We start from the raw sequence: 13,970 nt of genomic DNA on the forward strand, positions 1-13,970 counted from the left end.
TTGTTTATTTCGAGTGGTTTATACCGTGTGAATGTTTGGCACCTAGCAAACAAAATTAATTTGCGCTAGTGTATGCGCTGACGCTGATGCCGCCAACTTTTTTTACAAGTTATGTTGACGCATACGGCGTATGGTTTTTCGAACGTTTGCGTTTACGCTGACGGCGTCAATATTTTTTGTATGCGTGCACATCACTGCAGATAGGCATATTTCGGAGTCAAACTAGGTGAAGGTTTCTCTGTACACGTGAGTGCAGTAAAAAACAACAAGAACAGCTTTTCGAGCAGCAATTTCAAACTTCCATGGAAAGCATAGCAGCCTTCATTAGGAAAATAAGGTAAAAAGCTGCTTGAAAGCTTTTCATTCCTTTGGAGCCCGAGTGTTTATAAAATGCACTTTCTGAGTTCGTACTAGGATTGCTTTCCTGACAAGTGTGGTGACTACAGCGAAGAACAGTGAGAGCTATTCTACCAATGCTTCTGCCAGTTGGAAGTAGCCTAGCTACCAAGAACGCTGGGAGGTAATCACGTTTGCAGATTGCGACGAGAACTTTCCCATTCCCACATAAAAGAAAATCGTTGAAGTCGCACATTTTGTCAGCACAGATCATTTGTATTGTTATTGTACTTATTGTCAGAATATCATTATGTGCCGCATAAAGCTTTTTGTGATTAGGCTGTACTGTATGTATTTCATTACTTTGTTTATCTTTCATCTACTGATGTTTATGAGTAAACAATAAATACTATTAATGCTACAAAAATGCTTAATGCCTAGCAAAAACACCAAGCAGAGCTAATTAAATCAAATATAGTTCTTACTTTCTAAAACCTCTACAGTATAAAATGGTAGGCTAGCATCATAAGCCTAACCAGAAAACATCAACAATACGCAAAATATTGGTTAAATTGGCAAAAAAAGAATGAAGTCTGCGCTTTAACCGATAATGTGCCTATTCTAGCAAATATAGCGACAAAAAAATTAACTACATCAAAAGATATCCATGAGGTAACCTGACAACTATCGGTACAAAATTTTTTTACTGACTAAAATTGCAAGATGTGCATGACCTTATTGATGTTTCCTGGTTAGTCTTATGACGGTACAATTTTATACCATACTATTTCGTGCCAATTTTCATTTATTTCGTCTTCGGTTGTTAGTCTTTTCCATCAATTTTTTAACGTAACTAGAGTGAAACGTTTTTCATTCTTTCGCACCTTCATTATTTGATTGTTTGTGCTGTTCGCTTTCAGCTTAACTGAAGATGATCTAGCTACTAACTGATCGAAATCGATGTTTAGTTGTTTATGATTGAACTGACTCGTGCGAAAATAAATTCGTTGCAGTTTAAATTCGTTGCAGTTTAAATTCTCGTAGCACTTACCTCAGCTCGCGTGGATCCACCAAGTCTTTTTCAATACATGCAACTTAATTATAAACCTGTTGCAGCCCCTTCCCGTTCTTATTCAAAAGATGACGTCGCATATATTGAAAAGGAGGTGGAAAGACTATTAGCCGAAGACATTATTGAACCTTCAAGATCTCCATGGAGATCGCAGGTGCTTGTTGTCCGGAATCAACATAAATGCCGCCTTGTGATCGATTATTCACAGACCGTCAACCGTTTTACACTTTTGGATGCGTATCCCCTTCCGCGAATTGAAAACATTGTCAACAAGGTTGCAAAAGATAAAATCCACAGCTCTCTTGATCTGCGGTCCGCTTACCACCAAGTTTCCCTCTTGCAAGAAGAAAGACCATTTACAGCATTCGAAGCTCTCGGCCATTTGTATCAATACAAAAGACTGCCTTTTGGTGTAACAAATGGAGTTGCTGCCTTTCAGAGAGTTATGGATGACTTCAAGAAAAGATACAATCTGAAGAAAGTTTACGCCTATTTAGATGATCTGACCGTTACAGGAGAAACTGTACAAGAACATGATGAAAACTTGAATGCCTTGCTTGATGCTGCAGAGAAGAGTGGATTTACTTTTAATAAAGACAAATCGAACATTAGACAATCTACAATCAATTTACTTGGCTACCAAATCTCGCACAACCAAAAGAAACCAGACGCTGAACGACTTCGACCACTGTTGGAAATGCACCCACCAAATGCCCCCACCAAAGAATTGAAAAGAATTTGTGGTATGTTTGCATACTATGCCAAATGGATTGAAAGATTTTCAATGAAGGCTGGTCCACTCTTAACCCTTTCTGGTATTCGTGTCAAAGACACGCGAAAAGCACGAGACGGGACCATTTGGCCACGCCCTGATTAATGGGTTATAACTCAGCCGCTAAATATCGCACATTTGAGAAAATTGGCATGCACATAGTCAAATGCTTTTATTTTATATTGTAATTATTTGTTTTCGAAATAAATGCTTAGTTTGTGTATTCTGAAGACATATGTTGCAAAAAAGCTCTAAAAACGCGAATTTTGCTGTCATTTAGTCATTTTATGTCCGATTTTCTTCGTTCGCATTTTAATTTTGATGATTTTGTGACCATTCAAAAAAATACTTTGAAACAAATTATTTTTTCCTACAATAAATACAGTATTTTTCATATTCATACTACATCAAGCGATTTTGAGTTTATTGTGATGAATTGCACTGATAGGTTCTCCACATGTGGTCATGGCTGCTTAGCATCGCAGTATCTCTCATGACAAATCAAGATGAATGAAAGCATAAAATAGTTGTCGCGTCCCAGCCAGCAAATCATTTTTTTACATTGATTCAACCTTCGCAGATTGATTTTCTGGTTGAAAGAACTCTAGGTTATCACATTCTTTCCCAGCCAGCAAAATTGGTCCTTTTTACATTTATTTAACGTCTGCAGACGTCGAATCATTGTTGAAAGTGGTTGATTTACTGGCTGGGTTAGAAGTATAGGTAACACGATTTCCAGTCAGTCTGCTGTTTTTTCAGGCGTTTCATTTCATAACATAGAGTGTAGCTTTCATTTCAACCTCCCAAAATGTTTTAGAATCAGAAAAAAGGCTTCTTTTTGATACTTTTCAATGTAGCTAAACGTTGAAACGATATAAAAGCCAACTTTTCTGCCTGGGCTGCTGCTTTTAGCTAAATTTTCCTGCTAAATTTGACAGCAAAACCCGTCATTTTTCAGACGTTGAATCAATGTAAAAATGACTGGTTTTTCTGTCTGGGTTGTTTAACTTGAGTCTGGCAATGTCGAGACAATGTAAGAATAGTTAATTTTACTTTTACATAATTAAAAATGAAATGTACCACAATTCTGGTTCAACACACAAATGATCGTGGAGTTATGAAAAATTCAGTTTACAAGCATTTAGAGAAACACAATGCTCGCTGTTCTGTTGTGAGTAGTCAGGTAGTGCTTACGCCGGGAAGATCGCTCCTTCTCAACTGTAGCCTACATGTCATGAATGGCATGACATACATAGTTTCAATATGTGCTTTGTGCAAAAAGGCATATTGCATTTGGAGCGACGATCAGAAACTTTGCTGAGATTATTTCTTTTTTTGGAATAACCCGTTCCTCTGATGTCGTCTACACATAATGGTACAACGCTTTGTGGATAACTGAGGTTGATGATTCGGTTGTGATTAGCCCTGTTTTTCTTTTCAGAAGTAGCAAAGTGTAAATACTAAACTAAAGTAACGGATTATTCCTAGTAGCCAAAGTTTGCTTTTCATGTTTTGAACACGTCGAATCTTCGTAAAAACTGGTCAACTTCACATGCCGAGATTGTGCAATGACTCAACAAAAACTGCCTGGGATTTAGATAAAACGATAAATTACACTATGAGTTCCATTGCGTTTAGTTCTAAGTTTAAATGTGTGATTGCTGATTTGACTCGCGGTTGACTGCGGCCACTGTGTACACAATAGCAGAAGCGATGAGTCATTTCGAGGCCGATTGCCAAAATATAGGAATTTAGACAAAATTTCTGAACAACCTGTGACAAAATGCTTATTGTGAACCACATAATGTTCCAAAAATAACCAAATTAGGTTTAAACGATGCTCAAATGATAAAAAGTAAAAGTCAAGAAATATCAGCGCTTTAGGAGAATTCCTTCTATATAAAATTTCAAAACTAGTGAAGGGCGGGACCATCAGGTCCCGGCTGATAACAGGTCGAGTTAAAGGCTGTTATACCTTTGGACGAAAATGCTTTGAATTCATTTAAAACACTAAAGGAAGAATTGGCGGCTGCTAGTCTGGGAACTATTCGTGATGACCTAAGTTTCGGCATCGAAAGTGACGCTTCTGACTACGCTATAGCCGCAATCCTCTCCCAAGGCGGTCGCCCTGTCGCTTTTATGTCCCGCACCCTCAGTAACTGCGAACAGAAGTATCCGGCTATCGAAAAAGAAGCTACAGCAATCATTGAAGCCGTTCGAAAATGGGCCCATTTTTTAAAGGGTCGCACCTTTTCACTTGTCACCGATCAGAAATCGATCTCGTATATGTTTGATAGACGCAACCGTGGGAAGATCAAAAATAACAAAATTTTGTTGTGGCGTCTAGAGCTAAGCCAGTTTCATTACGAAATCCGTCACAAGCCCGGAAAAGAAAACATAGCCCCTGATGCACTGTCAAGAGTGTCTGCAACTCTGAGCTCTGGAAAAGACTTGCTTTCTTTACATGAATCACTTGGACATCCTGGATATGTTAGATTGTATCACTTTATTCGATCCCGCAACTTGCCGTACACCAGCGAAGAGACTAAAGCATTAAAGCAATCTGCAACCAATGCCAAACTTGTGCTGAACTCAAACCACGTTTTTACAAACCACCAAGAGGAACTCTTATCAAAGCTACGCACCCATGGGAACGACTATCTGTTGATTTCAAGGGTCCTGTTAAAGGTTTGAAGCCCTATCTGTTAGTGATTGTAGATGAATATAGTCGCTACCCATTTGTGTTTCCATGCAAAAGAATGTCTTCCGAGTCCGTCATTGATTGTTTAACTAACTTATTTTGTCTGTTTGGTTTCCCTGCTTACATCCACAGCGATCGAGGAACTGCTTTCACTAGCCGAGAGATCAAAGATTTTCTTTCTACGCGTGGAATAGCTACTAGTTGCTCATCACCTTACCATCCTCAAGGAAATGGACAGTGCGAAAGGACAAACCAAACGGTATGGAAAACAATAAAACTTCTTTTGAGAACGCACCATGTTCTGGAGGACGATTGGGAGAAAGTCCTTCCACAGGCTTTGCATTTTATTAGGTCATTGCTATGTGTCGCGACTAATCAAACACCCCACGAGAGGTTATTCTCATTTGCACGACGAGTCATGTATGGCATGGCAATGCCTTCGTGGCTTTTGGACTCCGGTAAAACAGTTTTATTGCGACGCTTTGTGCGTAATAAAGGTGAACCTGTCTGTGATCCAGTAATATTACTCAATGCGAATCCTACTTATGCTCGTGTACGATATCAAAGTGGAAGAGAGGCGACTGTTTCGACCTCGGATTTGGCACCCTCTCCTCAAACTGAGGTTGATGATGGCGTATGAGCGATCTTTCCAGGCTATATTGGAGGGCAGGAAATCTTCAGCCACTCGGCAGTCTCGTCGTCCAGGGTTCTCAGACCATGCGCACCGTGTGGAGGCCGGTGGGTTAGGCAGTGGTGGATGACATGGTCTGCGGTCTGTTCCGTGGCACCACACTCGCATTCTGATGAAGAAGCCAGGCCCCACTTGTGCATGTCCGAACGAAAGCGGCCGACGCCAGTTCGCAGGCGGTTAAGCCTGACCCACGCAAGCCTTGCGAGGGACATCCCTGGTGGACGGGGATCTGCGTTGGGTATGAAGCCACGGAGCGTGGAGGTGTGATTTTGCCACTCCGTGTTCCACATGTGGTTCGTCCAGTGTGCCGCACTTAAACTAAGTTCTTCTGCGTTCTTAAGGAGTTGTTGTGCGGCAGGCACAAAGGGGCGTCTTGATTTCAAGCGCTGCTTTATAGGTGGTGGTCTCTTGAGTGTTGCATGGAGGAGATGGTCGGGGTCCAAAGCGCGGCGAGCGAGAGAAATCGTGGCTCCTTTACGGCGTAGCTCAGCGGGTTGGATGCCTGCTAGGATGGGTAGGCAGTCCGTTGGAGTGGGACGCAGGCATCCAGTCACAGTACGCAGTGCGTTGTTAATGGCGGTATCAATCTGGTGGGTGTGAGAACTACGACACCAGACCGGCGCGCAGTACTCAGCGGTGGAATGAACAAGGGCTAGGGTAGCTGTACGAAGAGTTTTAGCACCAGCTCTCCAGCCGGAACCCGCCAATCGCCTCAAAAGTGCGACGCGTGTAGATAGTTTTTTGCGCAGTGACTTCAAGTGCCGGCGGTACGTGAGTGACCTGTCCAGGGTTATGCCGAGGTATGTAGGTTCGGCACAGTAGGGCAGGCGTTCCCCATCAATCTTGATGTTTATCTCACGCTGTGCCTCCCAGTTGTTAAGGTGGAAGGCCGCCGACACTGTCTTTGACTTGCTGAGCTGTAGCTTCCATTTCTGGAGGTATGCTGATAGTGTTTGCATGTCTTGGCTGAGGTTCCTCTCCACTGACTGCCAGTTTCCTGCTGAGTGCAGGAGTGCCAGGTCGTCTGCGTAAGCATATTTCCTGGAGGTGGTGGGGGGCAAGTCGTAGGTGTATTTGTTGAACAGGAGAGGAGCCAAGACTGAGCCCTGTGTGACGCCGTTTTTAAGTCGGCGTAGTCTGCTTCGACGACCGCTACCGGTTGTGAGGGTAAAACTGCGGTTTTGCACAAGTTCCATCATCATATGGACCATGTGTCTGTCAGGGAGCAGACGGAGTAACTTGCAGGTAAGGCCGCTATGCCATACGGTATCACAGGCAGCCGTGAGATCAACAAACACGGCGCCAGCCTTCTTCTTAGCCGAGAAGCTGTCCTCAATGTCTTGGGTCATAAGTGTGACCTGATCTACGGTTGATCGTCGTGTCGGAAACCAGCTTGTTCACGGGGGAGCTGCGGATCTATTATTGGTTCGACACGGGCGTAGATGAGTCTCTCGAGGATCTTGAAGGGGATGCAGAGCAGTGAGATTGGACGGTAACTCTTCGGGTCCCCTGGGGGCTTCTTCGGCTTAGGGACTGCAACCACAAGGGCTCTTCTCCAGATTCTGGGAATTCTCAGGTGGCGCAAACAGCAGGAAAGGAAGTCTTTTAACCAGGACTTTAAGGAGGCAGCAGCATGGAGTATCAACTCCGGGCATAGGTGGTCAGGGCCCGGGGCTTTACCTGGCTTTATGTGCTGGAGGGCGGCGGAAAATTCTTCTGGGGTGAACTCACCCGAGATGTTGTCCCCGTCTGGGGTTGTTACCCTCCAGAGGTCCGTCATTTCTTGCAAGACGGATCTATCAGATTCACGGTCTCTCGATTTGTATTTACTGTTCTCCACAAGTTGTGAGGCGATGGAGTTTGCTGAAACGGGACATTGTTGACGAGAGGCACGTGATCTGCCAGTTAGGTTGTTCAGTGTACTCCATGCTATGCGGCTGGAGTGCGTGAAGTCGATTGATTCAACGGCTTCTCTCCAGCGCTCCTTCCTCTTTAAGTCCAGCCTTGCCAGCAGAGCTGTGGCTGAGCTGTTGGTGTCATTGCCCTGAGGGGCGTGGAGGAAGTCGGAGTAGAGGCTTTCGCACTCCTTATCCCAGCACGGTATGTAGGTCTTTCGTCGGCCGCGGGGGATGGATGGTTTTGCCGCTGATGTTATTGCATCACAAAAGTCTTGGTAGGCTTCTTCCACGTTGTTGGTGTGAGGGGATGGGAGATACTGTGTGGCTTCATTGGTGAGGAGGCTATAGTACTCCCAGTTAGCCATTCTGAAGTTCCATCGATTAACAGGCTTGCTCGGGACAGGCATTATGAGCGTTGGAGCCGTGATAATCGAGGGTCGATGTTGGGACCTGGGGAACTTCTCTAGCACACGTCTGTCCGGTTGGCAATTATCGGGGTCATCACTTGCGAAAGCCAGATCGGGGTTGTACCAGTGTTCCAGCGTCCGGAGAAGAAGCTCGCTGCACCCTTGGGATCGTGCAGTAGGGTGAGGTTGTTATTGGCTGACCATGAGGCCAGGCTTTCTCCGTCGGTGTTGGTGGTGTTGTAGCCCCAATCAACGTGGTGGCAATTAAAATCGCCAGCATAGAGGCTGGGTTGGGGGAACACTGGGATGGCTGTTGGTGTTAAGCGTGAGGGTGGTGGCTTATAGACATTGATGATGTGATAGCCTGATATGTCTATGCATAACCACTCTATCTCCGACTGGGCACTGGACTGGTCTATTGGCGTCCAGCTCAGTTGCTCATGGACAAACGTGGCGAGGCCGTGTTTCCTGCTGATGGTTGCGCCTGCGAGTGTGAAGTTGGGTAATACCAACTTATCCACAGATGTGCAGTGGGTCTCCTGGAGGAGAATAACGAGGGCCTGATGTTTTGTGGCCAGATACTCGATGATGCTGAGCTTGCTGGCCGTGATGCCCTCGGTGTTCAGCTGCAGTACGGTGGGTCGTCTGCAAACTGAGGTTGATGCAGAAGAACGCCTTTCTACAACGACGGATCTTACCTTAAATGTGCCGGAAGAACCTGAAATCCATAACATACTAACAAACGATTATAACACGCCGTCAACAGACGCTCCTTCGAATTTAACTACTGACGTTCGCGAAGGCAGTAGGCCTACTTGTGATATTACAAACCCGATCACATCAACTAATGAAGGGTTTACCGACAACAGTACACCTATCTTGAGACGTTCTACTAGAATTCGAAAGTCACCAGAAAGATATGGCTTCTGAGTCAACATCTGGCTGGTCCTTTTCGAAATTTATTTGGCGGGGGAGAATGTGGTGTAGCGCGTGTCGTCACGCACCACATCTCTCTTGCCGACAGCGCAGTGTGGGTTTGCCGATTGCCTGACTTGGCTTCTCTTGGTTTCTTTCGTGTTGGTTCATTCTCTAGTTTTCAGTTAACAGTGTAGCAGTGCAATCGACAGTTTAAGTAGAGTCTTGTTTTAGTTTGTCATTTAATACTTTCTGTTAACATTCTTTAAAGCTAGTTTTCAATTGCAGGATAGTCACGCTTTAAGTTTATTAAAGCCTATTTTACTGAAATGAGTTTGTTGGTTTCAATGTAGGTCATGTCACATTACAAGGCATGTAACCGAGTCTTTCATATCAAGCATTGTTGTGGGTTGGACACCTGTCAGAAGATAGGCTACTTGAGTCCAGTGGCGTAGCAAAAAAAAAAAAATTGGGGGAGAAGGGGCCAAATATTTGATGAATTGAAGAGAACGACAAAGTGTTTGATTGAAGACATCGCCACCTGATGTGCAGTGGCGTATCCTGGTGGATTAAGCAAGGGAAGAAATAAAGCTGGTGGGGGGTTAGAGCGTGCCGAAAGCACGCGTATTCTAGGGGGGTCCGGGGGCATGCTACCTCGAAAATTTTTGCAAAATTACACTCAAATAATGGATTATAGCGCTTTCTGGAAACACTTTCTAGGTAATATTTGTATGAAATTTATTAGCAGATAAACAGCTACTAACTTATTAAAGGTAGCTGTTACGCACGAACGGGCAAAAACTGAGGCAAAAATTAGAGAACACAAAAAACTCAGCTGCACAAAAACCCGACAGAGTAAGCGATTCTGAAATTGCTTCCACAGATTAGTTAAAAGAAGTGTAAACCGCGTAAACTTTGCGCGATTTACTATTTTCAAAATTTATTGGTGTCTTTTTGTGTGTCTAAAACAAGTCCTGGGGGGTGTTAATAGCCATATGTTTTGGGAAACGATATAAATTTATACAAATTATATTACATTTTCAACAAAGGGTTCAACTTCGGAATCCAAACTTTGAAAATTTAGGGGGCCATGGCCCTTTTCGCCCCCCCCCATGGCTACGCCTATGCACTTGACTATATTTGACACGTTCGTGAATATTCACAATTTGAAACAAGTTTGTAAGGTTAAATGATCACGTGTCTACATTGTGACATATTAACTTCAACAGGTAGTCGCAAGTGCCTTCATTACAATTTGTCATTATGTGTTTGTAGTATTTGACATGCCTGTCGCTGCATTTAAATAAAATACCATGTTGCAAACAATTGACTGCATACATGACCAATTAGGCTACAACAAAAGTTAGTTACTTTGTGCATAACAACCATCAAAGAAAACAAAATTAAAAAATGTGATAGAAAAAAAACTGTTGTCATTTTTGAATTCAGCGCAAAAATTGATTCAGAAACAGTTAAAACATTTTCGTACTTTTCGACAAAATTTTTAAACGCAGCGCAGTGCAATTAGAGTTATGAAGTTATTAAAGTGATTAGGTTAAAATTATAAACAAAATGATTAATTTAAAGCAATGTTTTTCAACTTTCTTCGAGTGACGAACACTTTATGCAATATCGTAATCTTGCTCAACACCAACCAAATGAAATTTTATAACATTGCAATAAAATAAACAGCAACGATTTATTCACTTTCAGCTTTTTTCAGTGCAATGTCTGAGCCAGTTTGGATGAGCACAAAGTTGATATTTAAAAAGAAATTACAGAAAAACAAAGAGGAAAATTTTGTGGTTTTGATTTTCGACTGGTGTTTCATGCAACACTGGTCAAACTAACCAATTTCTTGCATAACAGCTGACGACCTTTCACGGAACACCATAGTTTTGGGAAAGACTTGTTGAAAATCACTGGTTTGAAAGAACGGCATCGGTTCGATCAGATGTCTTCCTCGGGCTGATCAACGTGAAATGCCTTTTTTTTTATCAAAAGCAGCTATCAGTGCAGTGGATTAGTAGCTGGTGTATAAATAGGCTACATTGCTATTTTAGGTTATTGGAAGAGATAATATTCACATGAAGTCATCACCGCATGGTTTTTATATCGCCCTGGCATCGTTTCCAGGTAAGTGATTAGATTTTTTTGCTGCTCGTTTGGTGATTAACTAATTAAGTTGTATTTTAGATATTTCAGCCAAGCTTTTTAAGTAATGCCTCTTTACTGCGCATTTGCGATGGGTAATGCATTGAGTGATTCACTGTTCAACAATTTTTAAAAAATTGTTTGCTTCCGATAAGAAAACAGTTGATTCTTATGCATTTTTGGACGTTGAGTCCAAAAATTTTGGGTAAAATTGCTGATTAGCTCTAGTTTAAAAAAATTTTTTTTTTTCATTTTTGTGTGTGGATCTATATATGGCAAGCATTGGTGCACTTTATTGAATACAACAGTGACAATCTACAAACAGTGTAATAATTGCATGCGTTTATATTTCAGCATAGCGTATATAACTATTAATTGTCACTTTTCAAATATTATTTTCTAATCTATTGTATCTGTTCTTCTCCTTTTGGCCTGTCGCTTGTATACGGTTAATGGAGCATCCCTAGATATCATCCAGCAAAATTAAGTCAGCAAGCATTGCTTGATTCTGTTTTCCCTGGTACCTTTTTTCCATTGCAGATATGCATTGGTGAAATCGCACACCAATCACCATGCACATTACTAACTTCACAATTTTGTGGAAAAAAAATCCAGGTGCGAGTCCAGAAAATGTATGTTCAGTGACATATTGCACCCCATGTATCTGTATGCTTTATGAGATTGGACACCAATTCCGTGTAGTTGTCAGCTCTTTTGTTCCCCAAGAATTTTGTGGTCAGCAACTTAAACGCTTCCCACGCAATTTTCTCTTTGTAAAATACCACTTGATCAAATTCACCGTTTTCAAGATAGTGTCTTATCTGGAAACCTATAAACACACCTTCTTTTATTTTTGCTTTGCTCATTCAGGGAATTTTTTGTCGAAGTAGGTACATAAAACCAGCTCCTGCTTTGTCCATTGCCTTGACGAAGTTTTTCACTAAACCTAGTTTTATGTGCAACGGTGGCAACAAAATCTTATTTGATTCAACAAGTGGTGGATGTAGAACGTTTTTCTCCCCTGAAGTCAATGAATGATGGAGAGACCAGTCTTTCTTGATGTAGTGGAAATCTTTCGCTCGACTATCTCATTTACAAAGAAAACAGCACTAGGCTACTTAGTATAACCTAGCTGAAGACCCATAACAAGAGCTCCAACCTTTACGTCACCACACAGCTGCCATTGATGTTGGTCATACTTTATGCTTCTCAGAAGTTGCACCTTAAGATTTGCACCACAGGAGTTACAGAATAGGCTGTGTGAGGGGCCCAACTATTGCCCTGATCACCAACTTTGCATCCGAAATACAAGTGGTATGCTTTCCTGACCACAGCCGTTATACTTCGCTTTTGTAAAGAAAAAGTTATTTCACCACAAATGTAGCAGAAATTGTCGGCTTTATTTATGCATTTACGAGGCATCTGCAGAAAGAGCAGTTAAGGCTAAACATAACAAGTTTTTACAAAAGAAGCAAGCAAACAACCCAAAAACATATGTCAAAATAAAAATAATGTCAATAGACACGTCATCTACTTTCCAACAAATATATTAAGTGCCTAACTTCATCTGACCGATGCAAGCTACAACAGAAAAACTCACACTGTTTTCCACGTCAGCAAGTACTGTAAAGCACATTTTGGCACAGTGACATATCTCAAAAACTAGAGCTAATCAACAAATTTCAAGTTGATATTCGTGATCAGCGACCTCAAATTAGCCAAGATTGACCAAATTCGTTTCAGAAGCAAATTGGCTGTTGACCAATGAATTATTAGGCTATGTAGTAGGTTGTGCTAAAAAATGGCGAGGTTTATGGACTTTTCCTTAACTTACTGAAAATTTGTGGTGGACTTTTGCAAACACAAACGTGAAAAAAAAAATAATAATGACGTCACGCGGTCGCGCTGGGCGTATCTATGGTTACCAGTACCCATTTTCATAAAAAATGTCATATTTTACTCACCACTGGAGATAAAAAGATGAACGTTACATCAAAAGCTGCAGAAGTGGCATGTTTATATCTGCTCTAAGAACACTTTATATTCTAGGACTGCTTGAAAAATATTTATAAGCAAAAAACTCAATTTTACTATTTTTTTTGTAGTAGGGAAGATGCAGGACCAATTAGACATTTTTTTTCTTTTTTGCTTCATTTCTTTAGCTTATATCAGGGGTCACCAAATGGCGGCCCGCGGAAGGTATCAGCGTACAAGTATAACCAAAAATACTTTTCTTGAGGAGTTAAAGGGCACGAAGGCGAAAAATACTTTCCAGGAAGCATATTTTCGCTTTGCATACGATTCCACCGACCGACCAATAAGATTATAGTTCTAGGTTGGGGTTGCTTAAAGTTATTCCAATGCGATGTACAGCCACACTGTCACAGTGTTTGATTAAAACGTCTGTTTTCAAATTTTGAAAATGTCGAGCATAGGGTTGCTTATTTTAAGTTTGCAAATGTCATGTAAACACTATAGTGTGCGTTTCACCGTTATTGTGTTTCACTGCCAGTGTTTTCTTTATGCAAGTTTTTGTTGGAAAAATAGGTCGGGGTGCCAACTCAATTTATAATAAATTGGAAAAATATTATATATAAGTTTAAAGACTTTTTCTGATTGTATTATGAAAATATTTAGCTTAGTAACCTACGGCAAAATGGTTTTTTCTTTCTTTTTTAAAGAAATATGGAACGCTTCACGATTTCGCGTGTCATCCTTGCGCAGGGGCCATGCTAATCTTCTCTGTATCGTTCCAATTTTAGTATATCTACTGCCGAAGCAAGTTCTGCAAAATGTTATTAATCAACAATATCTTGCCACGCTGATGAGCATCGCAAGAGACAGTTTTGTCTATAATAAAAGAAAGACGGTTTTATAGACTCTCACAAAAAGGATGAAAAACCAACTCATTGCTTTTTTAAAGGGAAGACTGTTCATGACGATAGAATTACGGTTTTTGGGTGATTTCTACAAGCATTTGTTTCATGGTGCCTGGTTTCTTTTTCCCTGTTATTGGAGCGTATT

General features: G+C 41.6%; 1 non-coding gene across 1 annotated transcript; it reads right to left on the reverse strand.

Annotated features, from left to right (window-relative positions):
* Positions 1-13,625: 13,625 nt before the first annotated feature.
* Positions 13,626-13,728, reverse strand: LOC145769741 (U6 spliceosomal RNA). The gene has a single exon (XR_014289063.1). It is a non-coding gene; the product is annotated as a U6 spliceosomal RNA (small nuclear RNA).
* Positions 13,729-13,970: the final 242 nt, after the last annotated feature.

This window comes from Aplidium turbinatum, chromosome 4 (genome assembly GCF_918807975.1).
Source record: "Aplidium turbinatum chromosome 4, kaAplTurb1.1, whole genome shotgun sequence".
Classification (NCBI taxonomy): Eukaryota; Metazoa; Chordata; class Ascidiacea; order Aplousobranchia; family Polyclinidae; genus Aplidium; species Aplidium turbinatum.